At 50.4% G+C, this 14,899-nt stretch overlaps 15 non-coding genes across 15 annotated transcripts; 7 read left to right on the top strand and 8 right to left on the bottom strand.

Annotated features, from left to right (window-relative positions):
• Positions 1 to 491: 491 nt before the first annotated feature.
• Positions 492 to 576, bottom strand: Trnal-uaa. Its single transcript has one exon. It is a non-coding gene; the product is annotated as a tRNA-Leu (tRNA).
• Positions 577 to 1,260: 684 nt separating this feature from the next.
• On the top strand, positions 1,261 to 1,332 carry Trnag-ccc. The gene has a single exon. It is a non-coding gene; the product is annotated as a tRNA-Gly (tRNA).
• Positions 1,333 to 2,403: 1,071 nt separating this feature from the next.
• Positions 2,404 to 2,487, bottom strand: Trnal-uaa. The gene has a single exon. It is a non-coding gene; the product is annotated as a tRNA-Leu (tRNA).
• Positions 2,488 to 3,172: 685 nt separating this feature from the next.
• Positions 3,173 to 3,244, top strand: Trnag-ccc. Its single transcript has one exon. It is a non-coding gene; the product is annotated as a tRNA-Gly (tRNA).
• Positions 3,245 to 4,319: 1,075 nt separating this feature from the next.
• Trnal-uaa lies at positions 4,320 to 4,404 on the bottom strand. The gene has a single exon. It is a non-coding gene; the product is annotated as a tRNA-Leu (tRNA).
• A 1,823-nt stretch (positions 4,405 to 6,227) lies between these two features.
• Trnal-uaa lies at positions 6,228 to 6,312 on the bottom strand. Its single transcript has one exon. It is a non-coding gene; the product is annotated as a tRNA-Leu (tRNA).
• Positions 6,313 to 6,995: 683 nt separating this feature from the next.
• Positions 6,996 to 7,067, top strand: Trnag-ccc. Its single transcript has one exon. It is a non-coding gene; the product is annotated as a tRNA-Gly (tRNA).
• Positions 7,068 to 8,140: 1,073 nt separating this feature from the next.
• Positions 8,141 to 8,224, bottom strand: Trnal-uaa. The gene has a single exon. It is a non-coding gene; the product is annotated as a tRNA-Leu (tRNA).
• Positions 8,225 to 8,906: 682 nt separating this feature from the next.
• Trnag-ccc lies at positions 8,907 to 8,978 on the top strand. Its single transcript has one exon. It is a non-coding gene; the product is annotated as a tRNA-Gly (tRNA).
• Positions 8,979 to 10,051: 1,073 nt separating this feature from the next.
• Positions 10,052 to 10,135, bottom strand: Trnal-uaa. Its single transcript has one exon. It is a non-coding gene; the product is annotated as a tRNA-Leu (tRNA).
• A 684-nt stretch (positions 10,136 to 10,819) lies between these two features.
• Trnag-ccc lies at positions 10,820 to 10,891 on the top strand. Its single transcript has one exon. It is a non-coding gene; the product is annotated as a tRNA-Gly (tRNA).
• A 1,070-nt stretch (positions 10,892 to 11,961) lies between these two features.
• Positions 11,962 to 12,045, bottom strand: Trnal-uaa. Its single transcript has one exon. It is a non-coding gene; the product is annotated as a tRNA-Leu (tRNA).
• A 683-nt stretch (positions 12,046 to 12,728) lies between these two features.
• Positions 12,729 to 12,800, top strand: Trnag-ccc. Its single transcript has one exon. It is a non-coding gene; the product is annotated as a tRNA-Gly (tRNA).
• Positions 12,801 to 13,871: 1,071 nt separating this feature from the next.
• Trnal-uaa lies at positions 13,872 to 13,955 on the bottom strand. Its single transcript has one exon. It is a non-coding gene; the product is annotated as a tRNA-Leu (tRNA).
• A 683-nt stretch (positions 13,956 to 14,638) lies between these two features.
• On the top strand, positions 14,639 to 14,710 carry Trnag-ccc. Its single transcript has one exon. It is a non-coding gene; the product is annotated as a tRNA-Gly (tRNA).
• Positions 14,711 to 14,899: the final 189 nt, after the last annotated feature.

Raw genomic sequence — 14,899 nt, 5'->3', positions numbered from 1 at the left:
GATCGCTTGTTATTACCTGGCAGTGTCTCGCTGGAGGAAGCATTGTCTTTTAGGGGCGTAAAATGAAATGGCACTTGGTGCGGTCGAATACGTGGCCTTTGTGTTCACAGCACGACGCTCTAACTTACTCAGCTATCGAGCTACGCAATGTGGCACGTCTGCAGTCCAATACCCCTGCTTTCGTTCACGTTTGCTTGCCTGATGCTTGGACCCCAAAAACCACAACACAAAGGTATCGTAAATGCCGTGAGAATAACCAAGACTCAGCAAACGAAAGTATGTTCGGCTACCGGGAATCGAATACGGGCCTCGTGGCTGAAAGCCATGTCTCCTAGCAGCTTTCCATTCTTTCTGACCGCCAGACAATCTAACTTGCAAGGCAAGCACCATAGTCACTGCCGTTTCTAGTAGTATCTGTGGAACCTGTTCCCGCGTAATTTACTTGTTTTCCCGCATGTACGAAATGGTAATTTGAAATATTTAAAATGCATTGTCAGATGTGGGGGTTCGAACCCACGCTCCCCTTAGGGAACCAGAGCTTAAATCTGGCGCCTTAGACCGCTCGGCCAATCTGACGTGTGAGCGCAAAGTCTCTACTACCGTCGTTTCTAGGAACATCTCCAGAGCCTGACGGCGAAATTAGCGTGTTTTTTTCTTGTGTGAAGGAATTACGTTGGTTTAGAGTATTTAAAACGAGTTGTCAGATGTGAGGTTGCACCCCACCCTCCCTTTCGGGAACCACAGCTTAAACATGGTGCCTTAAACCATTGTTTTCCGTCGCCATCTGCCTTGAGTGGAACGAGCAGAACTGTAGTTATCAATATTCACATTGACGCAGAGAAAACAAAAAACGACACAAAAGGCCGTTCCCTAGCAACGGCTCCGCTGTGCATTTCGCCCTCAGGGGAAGCTAATGACATGCTCCAGGCGGCATCAAACTAACCAACTTAATATTGTGATACTTAGGCGCTTTCCTACTTCTGGTTTGGCACACGTATGCTGAATCGTCTCTGGATCATCAGTAAGTACGTCCACATTAGATATTTGTTTTATCGCCCAGCTGTAACTTAAAGGGCAGTTTTTTCAACGGCTGTCAGTTCTGCTTCTAGTTACGCTACATCGCCCTAGCAGCACCAACGCACTGCGTTCAGAGGTGCTCACCTCTGGCCTGGCGTTGAGCGCCTACAGCGCCATCGCCTTCGGCCTCTGATGGCAGGAGGGTAGCCGACACATCAGGGCGTGGGTGGGACGCAGCACAACGCGGTGGTGGTGTAACGGTCAGCATGGTTGCTTCCCGAGCAGTTGATCCGGGTTCGATTCCCGGCCACCGCACAAAACGTACATTTTTCTTCTACGGGTATTCCACGTAACGAACGCGATCTTCGAAACTGCGAACTGTCGCGGTACGAATAGTTTTCCTTCGCCCCTCGTCTCAGTCCGTGCTGCCAGGGCGCTAGTCTGCGGGTTTCGTTTCTCAGCATCGTGTGTCTCCATGTGTCGACTTGTCTCGACTTTGCTCGGCTGACGCGAAAGCTGACGCTTGGAAATGGGCATATATGTAGAGGGCAGGAGGGAGAAACGACTGGGAGAGACCAAAAATCGACAAACACACGACAGAACCTTTCATTTTATTGTGGCCACAGATTCGCCCCTTAGTGTACCGAGAGGTAAGAGTGGCGCCAGCGTGCGGGACCGCATCATTATCGCTAAGCAACAGCGAAACCGAAGGAAAAATGCAAAATGAAAGAAGCCAACAGCACATCGAGTTCCCAGCCGAGCATGCATCCAAGTACTAACCACGGCCAACGGATCTTAACGCCGGTGAACAGACGAGAACCGCTGCACTACGCGCGGTATGGCCGTTGGCGACAGTATCGCGCGACGTGTATACACCTTACTTCTTGTGAAGATCGCTTGTTATGTACCTGGCAGTGTCTCGCTGGAGGAAGCATTGTCTTTTAGGGGGCGTAAAATGAAATGGCACTTGGTGCGGTCGAATACGTGGCCTTTGTGTTCACAGCACGACGCTCTAACTTACTCAGCTATCGAGCTACGCAATGTGGCACGTCTGCAGTCCAATACCCCTGCTTTCGTTCACGTTTGCTTGCCTGATGCTTGGACCCCAAAAACCACAACACAAAGGTATCGTAAATGCCGTGAGAATAACCAAGACTCAGCAAACGAAAGTATGTTCGGCTACCGGGAATCGAATACGGGCCTCGTGGCTGAAAAGCCATGTCTCCTAGCAGCTTTCCATTCTTTCTGACCGCCAGACAATCAACTTGCAAGGCAAGCACCATAGTCACTGCCGTTTCTAGTAGTATCTGTGGAACCTGATCCCGCGTAATTTACTTGTTTTCCCGCATGTACGAAATTGGTAATTTTGAAATATTTAAAATGCATTGTCAGATGTGGGGTTCGAACCCACGCTCCCCTTAGGGAACCAGAGCTTAAATCTGGCGCCTTAGACCGCTCGGCCAATCTGACGTGTGAGCGCAAAGTCTCTACTACCGTCGTTTCTAGGAACATCTCCAGAGCCTGACGGCGAAATTAGCGTGTTTTTTTCTTGTGTGAAGGAATTACGTTGGTTTTAGAGTATTTAAAACGAGTTGTCAGATGTGAGGTTGCACCCCACCCTCCCTTTCGGGAACCACAGCTTAAACATGGTGCCTTAAAACCATTGTTTTCCGTCGCCATCTGCCTTGAGTGGAACGAGCAGAACTGTAAGTTATCAATATTCACATTGACGCAGAGAAAACAAAAAACGACACAAAAGGCCGTTCCCTAGCAACGGCTCCGCTGTGCATTTCGCCCTCAGGGGAAGCTAATGACATGCACCAGGCGGGCATCAAACTAACCAACTTAATATTGTGATACTTAGGCGCTTTCTACTTCTGGTTTGGCACACGTATGCTGAATCGTCTCTGGATCATCAGTAAGTACGTCACATTAGATATTTGTTTTATCGCCCAGCTGTAACTTAAAGGGCAGTTTTTCAACGGCTGTCAGTTCTGCTTCTAGTTACGCTACATCGCCCTAGCAGCACCAACGCACTGCGTTCAGAGGTGCTCACCTCTGGCCTGGCGTTGAGCGCCTACAGCGCCATCGCCTTCGGCCTCTGATGGCAGGTAGGTAGCCGACACATCAGGGCGTGGGTGGGACGCAGCACAACGCGGTGGTGGTGTAACGGTCAGCATGGTTGCTTCCCGAGCAGTTGATCCGGGTTCGATTCCCGGCCACCGCACAAAACGTACATTTTTCTTCTACGGGTATTCCACGTAACGAAACGCGATCTTCGAAACTGCGAACTGTCCGCGGTACGAATAGTTTTCCTTCGCCCCTCGTCTCAGTCCGTGCTGCCAGGGCGCTAGTCTGCGGGTTTCGTTTCTCAGCATCGTGTGTCTCCATGTGTCGACTTGTCTCGACTTTGCTCGGCTGACGCGAAAGCTGACGCTTGGAAATGGGCATATATGTAGAGGGCCAGGAGGGAGAAACGGACTGGGAGAGACCAAAAATCGACAAACACCACGACAGAACCTTTCATTTTATTGTGGCCACAGATTCGCCCCTTAGTGTACCGAGAGGTAAGAGTGGCGCCAGCGTGCGGGACCGCATCATTATCGCTAAGCAACAGCGAAACCGAAGGAAAAATGCAAAATGAAAGAAGCCAACAGCACATCGAGTTCCCAGCCGAGCATGCATCCAAGTACTACCACGGCCACGGATCTTAACGCCGGTGAACAGACGAGAACCGCTGCACTACGCGCGGTATGGCCGTTGGCGACAGTATCGCGCGACGTGTATACACCTTACTTCTTGTGAAGATCGCTTGTTATTTACCTGGCAGTGTCTCGCTGGAGGAAGCATTGTCTTTTAGGGGCGTAAAATGAAATGGCACTTGTGCGGTCGAATACGTGGCCTTTGTGTTCACAGCACGACGCTCTAACTTACTCAGCTATCGAGCTACGCAATGTGGCACGTCTGCAGTCCAATACCCCTGCTTTCGTTCACGTTTGCTTTGCCTGATGCTTGGGACCCCAAAAACCACAACACAAAGGTATCGTAAATGCCGTGAGAATAACCAAGACTCAGCAAACGAAAGTATGTTCGGCTACCGGGAATCGAATACGGGCCTCGTGGCTGAAAGCCATGTCTCCTAGCAGCTTTCCATTCTTTCTGACCGCCAGACAATCAAACTTGCAAGGCAAGCACCATAGTCACTGCCGTTTCTAGTAGTATCTGTGGAACCCTGTTCCCGCGTAATTTACTTGTTTTCCCGCATGTACGAAATTGGTAATTTTGAAATATTTAAAATGCATTGTCAGATGTGGGGTTCGAACCCACGCTCCCCTTAGGGAACCAGAGCTTAAATCTGGCGCCTTAGACCGCTCGGGCCAATCTGACGTGTGAGCGCAAAGGTCTCTACTACCGTCGTTTCTAGGAACATCTCCAGAGCCTGACGGCGAAATTAGCGTGTTTTTTTCTTGTGTGAAGGAATTACGTTGGTTTTAGAGTATTTAAAACGAGTTGTCAGATGTGAGGTTGCACCCCACCCTCCCTTTCGGGAACCACAGCTTAAACATGGTGCCTTAAACCATTGTTTTCCGTCGCCATCTGCCTTGAGTGGAACGAGCAGAACTGTAGTTATCAATATTCACATTGACGCAGAGAAAACAAAAAACGACACAAAAGGCCGTTCCCTAGCAACGGCTCCGCTGTGCATTTCGCCCTCAGGGGAAGCTAATGACATGCTCCAGGCGGGCATCAAACTAACCAACTTAATATTGTGATACTTAGGCGCTTTCTACTTCTGTTTGGCACACGTATGCTGATCGTCTCTGGATCATCAGTAAGTACGTCACATTAGATATTTGTTTTATCGCCCAGCTGTAACTTAAAGGGCAGTTTTTCAACGGCTGTCAGTTCTGCTTCTAGTTACGCTACATCGCCCTAGCAGCACCAACGCACTGCGTTCAGAGGTGCTCACCTCTGGCCTGGCGTTGAGCGCCTACAGCGCCATCGCCTTCGGCCTCTGATGGCAGGAGGGTAGCCGACACATCAGGGCGTGGGTGGGACGCAGCACAACGCGGTGGTGGTGTAACGGTCAGCATGGTTGCTTCCCGAGCAGCTTGATCCGGGTTCGATTCCGGCCACCGCACAAAACGTACATTTTTCTTCTACGGGTATTCCACGTAACGAAACGCGATCTTCGAACTGCGAACTGTCGCGGTACGAATAGTTTTCCTTCGCCCCTCGTCTCAGTCCGTGCTGCCAGGGCGCTAGTCTGCGGTTTCGTTTCTCAGCATCGTGTGTCTCCATGTGTCGACTTGTCTCGACTTTGCTCGGCTGACGCGAAAGCTGACGCTTGGAAATGGGCATATATGTAGAGGGCAGGAGGGAGAAACGACTGGGAGAGACCAAAATCGACAAACACACGACAGAACCTTTCATTTTATTGTGGCCACAGATTCGCCCCTTAGTGTACCGAGAGGTAAGAGTGGCGCCAGCGTGCGGGACCGCATCATTATCGCTAAGCAACAGCGAAACCGAAGGAAAAATGCAAAAGGAAAGAAGCCAACAGCACATCGAGTTCCCAGCCGAGCATGCATCCAAGTACTAACCACGGCCAACGGATCTTAACGCCGGTGAACAGACGAGAACCGCTGCACTACGCGCGGTATGGCCGTTGGCGACAGTATCGCGCGACGTGTATACACCTTACTTCTTGTGAAGATCGCTTGTTATTTACCTGGCAGTGTCTCGCTGGAGGAAGCATTGTCTTTTAGGGGCGTAAAATGAATGGCACTTGGTGCGGTCGAATACGTGGCCTTTGTGTTCACAGCACGACGCTCTAACTTACTCAGCTATCGAGCTACGCAATGTGGCACGTCTGCAGTCCAATACCCCTGCTTTCGTTCACGTTTGCTTGCCTGATGCTTGGACCCCCAAAAACCCACAACACAAAGGTATCGTAAATGCCGTGAGAATAACCAAGACTCAGCAAACGAAAGTATGTTCGGCTACCGGGAATCGAATACGGGCCTCGTGGCTGAAAGCCATGTCTCCTAGCAGCTTTCCATTCTTTCTGACCGCCAGACAATCAAACTTGCAAGGCAAGCACCATAGTCACTGCCGTTTCTAGTAGTATCTGTGGAACCTGTTCCCGCGTAATTTACTTGTTTTCCCGCATGTACGAAATTGGTAATTTTGAAATATTTAAAATGCATTGTCAGATGTGGGGTTCGAACCCACGCTCCCCTTAGGGAACCAGAGCTTAAATCTGGCGCCTTAGGACCGCTCGGCCAATCTGACGTGTGAGCGCAAAGTCTCTACTACCGTCGTTTCTAGGAACATCTCCAGAGCCTGACGGCGAAATTAGCGTGTTTTTTTCTTGTGTGAAGGAATTACGTTGGTTTTAGAGTATTTAAAACGAGTTGTCAGATGTGAGGTTGCACCCCACCCTCCCTTTCGGAACCACAGCTTAAACATGGTGCCTTAAACCATTGTTTTCCGTCGCCATCTGCCTTGAGTGGAACGAGCAGAACTGTAGTTATCAATATTCACATTGACGCAGAGAAAACAAAAAACGACACAAAAGGCCGTTCCCTAGCAAACGGCTCCGCTGTGCATTTCGCCCTCAGGGAAGCTAATGACATGCTCCAGGCGGGGCATCAAACTAACCAACTTAATATATGTGATACTTAGGCGCTTTCTACTTCTGGTTTGGCACTCGTATGCTGAATCGTCTCTGGATCATCAGTAAGTACGTCACATTAGATATTTGTTTTATCGCCCAGCTGTAACTTAAAGGGCAGTTTCAACGGCTGTCAGTTCTGCTTCTAGTTACGCTACATCGCCCTAGCAGCACCAACGCACTGCGTTCAGAGGTGCTCACCTCTGGCCTGGCGTTGAGCGCCTACAAGCGCCATCGCCTTCGGCCTCTGATGGCAGGAGGGTAGCCGACACATCAGGGCGTGGGTGGGACGCAGCACAACGCGGTGGTGGTGTATCGGTCAGCATGGTTGCTTCCCGAGCAGTTGATCCGGGTTCGATTCCCGGCCACCGCACAAAACGTACATTTTTCTTCTACGGGTATTCCCACGTAACGAAACGCGATCTTCGAAACTGCGAAATGTCGCGGTATCGAATAGTTTTCCTTCGCCCCTCGTCTCAGTCCGTGCTGCCAGGGCGCTAGTCTGCGGGTTTCGTTTCTCAGCATCGTGTGTCTCCATGTGTCGACTTGTCTCGACTTTGCTCGGCTGACGCGAAGCTGACGCTTGGAAATGGGCATATATGTAGAGGGCAGGAGGGAGAAACGACTGGGAGAGACCAAAAATCGACAAACACACGACAGAACCTTTCATTTAATTGTGGCCACAGATTCGCCCCTTAGTGTACCGAGAGGTAAGAGTGGCGCCAGCGTGCGGGGACCGCATCATTATCGCTAAGCAACAGCGAAACCGAAGGAAAAATGCAAAATGAAAGAAGCCAACAGCACATCGAGTTCCCAGCCGAGCATGCATCCAAGTACTAACCACGGCCAACGGATCTTAACGCCGGTGAACAGACGAGAACCGCTGCACTACGCGCGGTATGGCCGTTGGCGACAGTATCGCGCGACGTGTATACACCTTACTTCTTGTGAAGATCGCTTGTTATTTACCTGGCAGTGTCTCGCTGGAGGAAGCATTGTCTTTTAGGGGCGTAAAATGAAATGGCACTTGGTGCGGTCGAATACGTGGCCTTTGTGTTCACAGCACGACGCTCTAACTTACTCAGCTATCGAGCTACGCAATGTGGCACGTCTGCAGTCCAATACCCCTGCTTCGTTCACGTTTGCTTGCCTGATGCTTGGACCCCAAAAACCACAACACAAAGGTATCGTAAATGCCGTGAGAATAACCAAGACTCAGCAAACGAAAGTATGTTCGGCTACCGGAATCGAATACGGGCCTCGTGGCTGAAAGCCATGTCTCCTAGCAGCTTTCCATTCTTCTGACCGCCAGACACATCAAACTTGCAAGGCAAGCACCATAGTCACTGCCGTTTCTAGTAGTATCTGTGGAACCTGTTCCCCGCGTAAATTTACCTTGTTTTCCCGCATGTACGAAATTGGTATTTTGAAATATTTAAAATGCATTGTCAGATGTGGGTTCGAACCCCACGCTCCCCTTAGGGAACCAGAGCTTAAATCTGGCGCCTTAGACCGCTCGGCCAATCTGACGTGTGAGCGCAAAGTCTCTACTAACCGTCGTTTCTAGGAACATCTCCAGAGCCTGACGGCGAATTAGCGTGTTTTTTTTCTTGTGTGAAGGAATTACGTTGGTTTTAGAGTATTTAAAACGAGTTGTCAGATGTGAGGTTGCACCCCACCCTCCCTTTCGGGAACCACAGCTTAAACATGGTGCCTTAAACCATTGTTTTCCGTCGCCATCTGCCTTGAGTGGAACGAGCAGAACTGTAGTTATCAATATTCACATTGACGCAGAGAAACAAAAAACGACACAAAAGGCCGTTCCCTAGCAACGGCTCCGCTGTGCATTTCGCCCTCAGGGGAAGCTAATGACATGCTCCAGGCGGGCATCAAACTAACCAACTTAATATTGTGATACTTAGGCGCTTTCTACTTCTGGTTTGGCACACGTATGCTGAATCGTCTCTGGATCATCAGTAAGTACGTCACATTAGATATTTGTTTTATCGCCCAGCTGTACTTAAAGGGCAGTTTTTCAACGGCTGTCAGTTCTGCTTCTAGTTACGCTACATCGCCCTAGCAGCACCAACGCACTGCGTTCAGAGGTGCTCACCTCTGGCCTGGCGTTGAGCGCCTACAGCGCCATCGCCTTCGGCCTCTGATGGCAGGAGGGTAGCCGACACATCAGGGCGTGGGTGGGACGCAGCACAACGCGGTGGTGGTGTAACGGTCAGCATGGTTGCTTCCCGAGCAGTTGATCCGGGTTCGATTCCCGGCCACCGCACAAAAACGTACATTTTTCTTCTACGGGTATTCCACGTAACGAAACGCGATCTTCGAAACTGCGAACTGTCGCGGTACGAATAGTTTTTCCTTCGCCCCTCGTCTCAGTCCGTGTCTGCCAGGGCGCTAGTCTGCGGGTTTCGTTTCTCAGCATCGTGTGTCTCCATGTGTCGACTTGTCTCGACTTTGCTCGGCTGACGCGAAAGCTGACGCTTGGAAATGGGCATATATGTAGAGGCAGGAGGGAGAAACGACTGGGAGAGACCAAAAATCGACAAACACACGACAGAACCTTTCATTTTATTGTGGCCACAGATTCGCCCCTTAGTGTACCGAGAGGTAAGAGTGGCGCCAGCGTGCGGGACCGCATCATTATCGCTAAGCAACAGCGAAACCGAAGGAAAAAATGCAAAATGAAAGAAGCCAACAGCACATCGAGTTCCCAGCCGAGCATGCATCCAAGTACTAACCACGGCCAACGGATCTTAACGCCGGTGAACAGACGAGAACCGCTGCACTACGCGCGGTATGGCCGTTGGCGACAGTATCGCGCGACGTGTATACACCTTACTTCTTGTGAAGATCGCTTGTTATTTACCTGGCAGTGTCCTCGCTGGAGGAAGCATTGTCTTTTAGGGGCGGTAAAATGAAATGGCACTTGGTGCGGTCGAATACGTGGCCTTTGTGTTCACAGCACGACGCTCTAACTTACTCAGCTATCGAGCTACGCAATGTGCACGTCTGCAGTCCAATACCCCTGCTTTCGTTCACGTTTGCTTGCCTGATGCTTGGACCCCAAAAACCACAACACAAAGGTATCGTAAATGCCGTGAGAATAACCAAGACTCAGCAAACGAAAGTATGTTCGGCTACCGGAATCGAATACGGGCCTCGTGGCTGAAAGCCATGTCTCCTAGCAGCTTTCCATTCTTTCTGACCGCCAGACAATCAAACTTGCAAGGCAAGCACCATAGTCACTGCCGTTTCTAGTAGTATCTGTGGAACCTGTTCCCGCGTAATTTACTTGTTTTCCCGCATGTACGAAATTGGTAATTTGAAATATTTAAAATGCATTGTCAGATGTGGGGTTCGAACCCACGCTCCCCTTAGGGAACCAGAGCTTAAATCTGGCGCCTTAGACCGCTCGGCCAATCTGACGTGTGAGCGCAAAGTCTCTACTACCGTCGTTTCTAGGAACATCTCCAGAGCCTGACGGCGAAATTAGCGTGTTTTTTTCTTGTGTGAAGGAATTACGTTGGTTTTAGAGTATTTAAAACGAGTTGTCAGATGTGAGGTTGCACCCCACCCTCCCTTTCGGGGAACCACAGCTTAAACATGGTGCCTTAAACCATTGTTTTCCGTCGCCATCTGCCTTGAGTGGAACGAGCAGAACTGTAGTTATCAATATTCACATTGACGCAGAGAAAACAAAAAACGACACAAAAGGCCGTTCCCTAGCAACGGCTCCGCTGTGCATTTCGCCCTCAGGGGAAGCTAATGACATGCTCCAGGCGGGCATCAAACTAACCAACTTAATATTGTGATACTTAGGCGCTTTCTACTTCTGGTTTGGCACACGTATGCTGAATCGTCTCTGGATCATCAGTAAGTACGTCACATTAGATATTTGTTTTATCGCCCAGCTGTAACTTAAAGGGCAGTTTTTCAACGGCTGTCAGTTCTGCTTCTAGTTACGCTACATCGCCCTAGCAGCACCAACGCACTGCGTTCAGAGGTGCTCACCTCTGGCCTGGCGTTGAGCGCCTACAGCGCCATCGCCTTCGGCCTCTGATGGCAGGAGGGTAGCCGACACATCAGGGCGTGGGTGGGACGCAGCACAACGCGGTGGTGGTGTAACGGTCAGCATGGTTGCTTCCCGAGCAGTTGATCCGGGTTCGATTCCCGGCCACCGCACAAAACGTACATTTTTCTTCTACGGGTATTCCACGTAACGAAACGCGATCTTCGAAACTGCGAACTGTCGCGGTACGAATAGTTTTCCTTCGCCCCTCGTCTCAGTCCGTGCTGCCAGGGCGCTAGTCTGCGGGTTTCGTTTCTCAGCATCGTGTGTCTCCATGTGTCGACTTGTCTCGACTTTGCTCGGCTGACGCGAAAGCTGACGCTTGGAAATGGGCATATATGTAGAGGGCAGGAGGGAGAAACGACTGGGAGAGACCAAAAATCGACAAACACACGACAGAACCTTTCATTTTATTGTGGCCACAGATTCGCCCCTTAGTGTACCGAGAGGTAAGAGTGGCGCCAGCGTGCGGGACCGCATCATTATCGCTAAGCAACAGCGAAACCGAAGGAAAAATGCAAAATGAAAGAAGCCAACAGCACATCGAGTTCCAGCCGAGCATGCATCCAAGTACTAACCACGGCCAACGGATCTTAACGCCGGTGAACAGACGAGAACCGCTGCACTACGCGCGGTATGGCCGTTGGCGACAGTATCGCGCGACGTGTATACACCTTACTTCTTGTGAAGATCGCTTGTTATTTACCTGGCAGTGTCTCGCTGGAGGAAGCATTGTCTTTTAGGGGCGTAAAATGAAATGGCACTTGGTGCGGTCGAATACGTGGCCTTTGTGTTCACAGCACGACGCTCTAACTTACTCAGCTATCGAGCTACGCAATGTGGCACGTCTGCAGTCCAATACCCCTGCTTTCGTTCACGTTTGCTTGCCTGATGCTTGGACCCCAAAAACCACAACACAAAGGTATCGTAAATGCCGTGAGAATAACCAAGACTCAGCAAACGAAAGTATGTTCGGCTACCGGGAATCGAATACGGGCCTCGTGGCTGAAAGCCATGTCTCCTAGCAGCTTTCCATTCTTTCTGACCGCCAGACAATCAAACTTGCAAGGCAAGCACCATAGTCACTGCCGTTTCTAGTAGTATCTGTGGAACCTGTTCCCGCGTAATTTACTTGTTTTCCCGCATGTACGAAATTGGTAATTTTGAAATATTTAAAATGCATTGTCAGATGTGGGGTTCGAACCCACGCTCCCCTTAGGGAACCAGAGCTTAAATCTGGCGCCTTAGACCGCTCGGCCAATCTGACGTGTGAGCGCAAAGTCTCTACTACCGTCGTTTCTAGGAACATCTCCAGAGCCTGACGGCGAAATTAGCGTGTTTTTTTCTTGTGTGAAGGAATTACGTTGGTTTTAGAGTATTTAAAACGAGTTGTCAGATGTGAGGTTGCACCCCACCCTCCCTTTCGGGAACCACAGCTTAAACATGGTGCCTTAAACCATTGTTTTCCGTCGCCATCTGCCTTGAGTGGAACGAGCAGAACTGTAGTTATCAATATTCACATTGACGCAGAGAAAACAAAAAACGACACAAAAGGCCGTTCCCTAGCAACGGCTCCGCTGTGCATTTCGCCCTCAGGGGAAGCTAATGACATGCTCCAGGCGGGCATCAAACTAACCAACTTAATATTGTGATACTTAGGCGCTTTCTACTTCTGGTTTGGCACACGTATGCTGAATCGTCTCTGGATCATCAGTAAGTACGTCACATTAGATATTTGTTTTATCGCCCAGCTGTAACTTAAAGGGCAGTTTTTCAACGGCTGTCAGTTCTGCTTCTAGTTACGCTACATCGCCCTAGCAGCACCAACGCACTGCGTTCAGAGGTGCTCACCTCTGGCCTGGCGTTGAGCGCCTACAGCGCCATCGCCTTCGGCCTCTGATGGCAGGAGGGTAGCCGACACATCAGGGCGTGGGTGGGACGCAGCACAACGCGGTGGTGGTGTAACGGTCAGCATGGTTGCTTCCCGAGCAGTTGATCCGGGTTCGATTCCCGGCCACCGCACAAAACGTACATTTTTCTTCTACGGGTATTCCACGTAACGAAACGCGATCTTCGAAACTGCGAACTGTCGCGGTACGAATAGTTTTCCTTCGCCCCTCGTCTCAGTCCGTGCTGCCAGGGCGCTAGTCTGCGGGTTTCGTTTCTCAGCATCGTGTGTCTCCATGTGTCGACTTGTCTCGACTTTGCTCGGCTGACGCGAAAGCTGACGCTTGGAAATGGGCATATATGTAGAGGGCAGGAGGGAGAAACGACTGGGAGAGACCAAAAATCGACAAACACACGACAGAACCTTTCATTTTATTGTGGCCACAGATTCGCCCCTTAGTGTACCGAGAGGTAAGAGTGGCGCCAGCGTGCGGGACCGCATCATTATCGCTAAGCAACAGCGAAACCGAAGGAAAAATGCAAAATGAAAGAAGCCAACAGCACATCGAGTTCCCAGCCGAGCATGCATCCAAGTACTAACCACGGCCAACGGATCTTAACGCCGGTGAACAGACGAGAACCGCTGCACTACGCGCGGTATGGCCGTTGGCGACAGTATCGCGCGACGTGTATACACCTTACTTCTTGTGAAGATCGCTTGTTATTTACCTGGCAGTGTCTCGCTGGAGGAAGCATTGTCTTTTAGGGGCGTAAAATGAAATGGCACTTGGTGCGGTCGAATACGTGGCCTTTGTGTTCACAGCACGACGCTCTAACTTACTCAGCTATCGAGCTACGCAATGTGGCACGTCTGCAGTCCAATACCCCTGCTTTCGTTCACGTTTGCTTGCCTGATGCTTGGACCCCAAAAACCACAACACAAAGGTATCGTAAATGCCGTGAGAATAACCAAGACTCAGCAAACGAAAGTATGTTCGGCTACCGGGAATCGAATACGGGCCTCGTGGCTGAAAGCCATGTCTCCTAGCAGCTTTCCATTCTTTCTGACCGCCAGACAATCAAACTTGCAAGGCAAGCACCATAGTCACTGCCGTTTCTAGTAGTATCTGTGGAACCTGTTCCCGCGTAATTTACTTGTTTTCCCGCATGTACGAAATTGGTAATTTTGAAATATTTAAAATGCATTGTCAGATGTGGGGTTCGAACCCACGCTCCCCTTAGGGAACCAGAGCTTAAATCTGGCGCCTTAGACCGCTCGGCCAATCTGACGTGTGAGCGCAAAGTCTCTACTACCGTCGTTTCTAGGAACATCTCCAGAGCCTGACGGCGAAATTAGCGTGTTTTTTTCTTGTGTGAAGGAATTACGTTGGTTTTAGAGTATTTAAAACGAGTTGTCAGATGTGAGGTTGCACCCCACCCTCCCTTTCGGGAACCACAGCTTAAACATGGTGCCTTAAACCATTGTTTTCCGTCGCCATCTGCCTTGAGTGGAACGAGCAGAACTGTAGTTATCAATATTCACATTGACGCAGAGAAAACAAAAAACGACACAAAAGGCCGTTCCCTAGCAACGGCTCCGCTGTGCATTTCGCCCTCAGGGGAAGCTAATGACATGCTCCAGGCGGGCATCAAACTAACCAACTTAATATTGTGATACTTAGGCGCTTTCTACTTCTGGTTTGGCACACGTATGCTGAATCGTCTCTGGATCATCAGTAAGTACGTCACATTAGATATTTGTTTTATCGCCCAGCTGTAACTTAAAGGGCAGTTTTTCAACGGCTGTCAGTTCTGCTTCTAGTTACGCTACATCGCCCTAGCAGCACCAACGCACTGCGTTCAGAGGTGCTCACCTCTGGCCTGGCGTTGAGCGCCTACAGCGCCATCGCCTTCCGCCTCTGATGGCAGGAGGGTAGCCGACACATCAGGGCGTGGGTGGGACGCAGCACAACGCGGTGGTGGTGTAACGGTCAGCATGGTTGCTTCCCGAGCAGTTGATCCGGGTTCGATTCCCGGCCACCGCACAAAACGTACATTTTTCTTCTACGGGTATTCCACGTAACGAAACGCGATCTTCGAAACTGCGAACTGTCGCGGTACGAATAGTTTTCCTTCGCCCCTCGTCTCAGTCCGTGCTGCCAGGGCGCTAGTCTGCGGGTTTCGTTTCTCAGCATCGTGTGTCTCCATGTGTCGACTTGTCTCGACTTTGCTCG

Source organism: Schistocerca americana, unplaced genomic scaffold (genome assembly GCF_021461395.2).
Source record: "Schistocerca americana isolate TAMUIC-IGC-003095 unplaced genomic scaffold, iqSchAmer2.1 HiC_scaffold_444, whole genome shotgun sequence".
Taxonomy (NCBI): Eukaryota; Metazoa; Arthropoda; class Insecta; order Orthoptera; family Acrididae; genus Schistocerca; species Schistocerca americana.
This window is presented reverse-complemented; position numbering and strand designations above follow the sequence as displayed.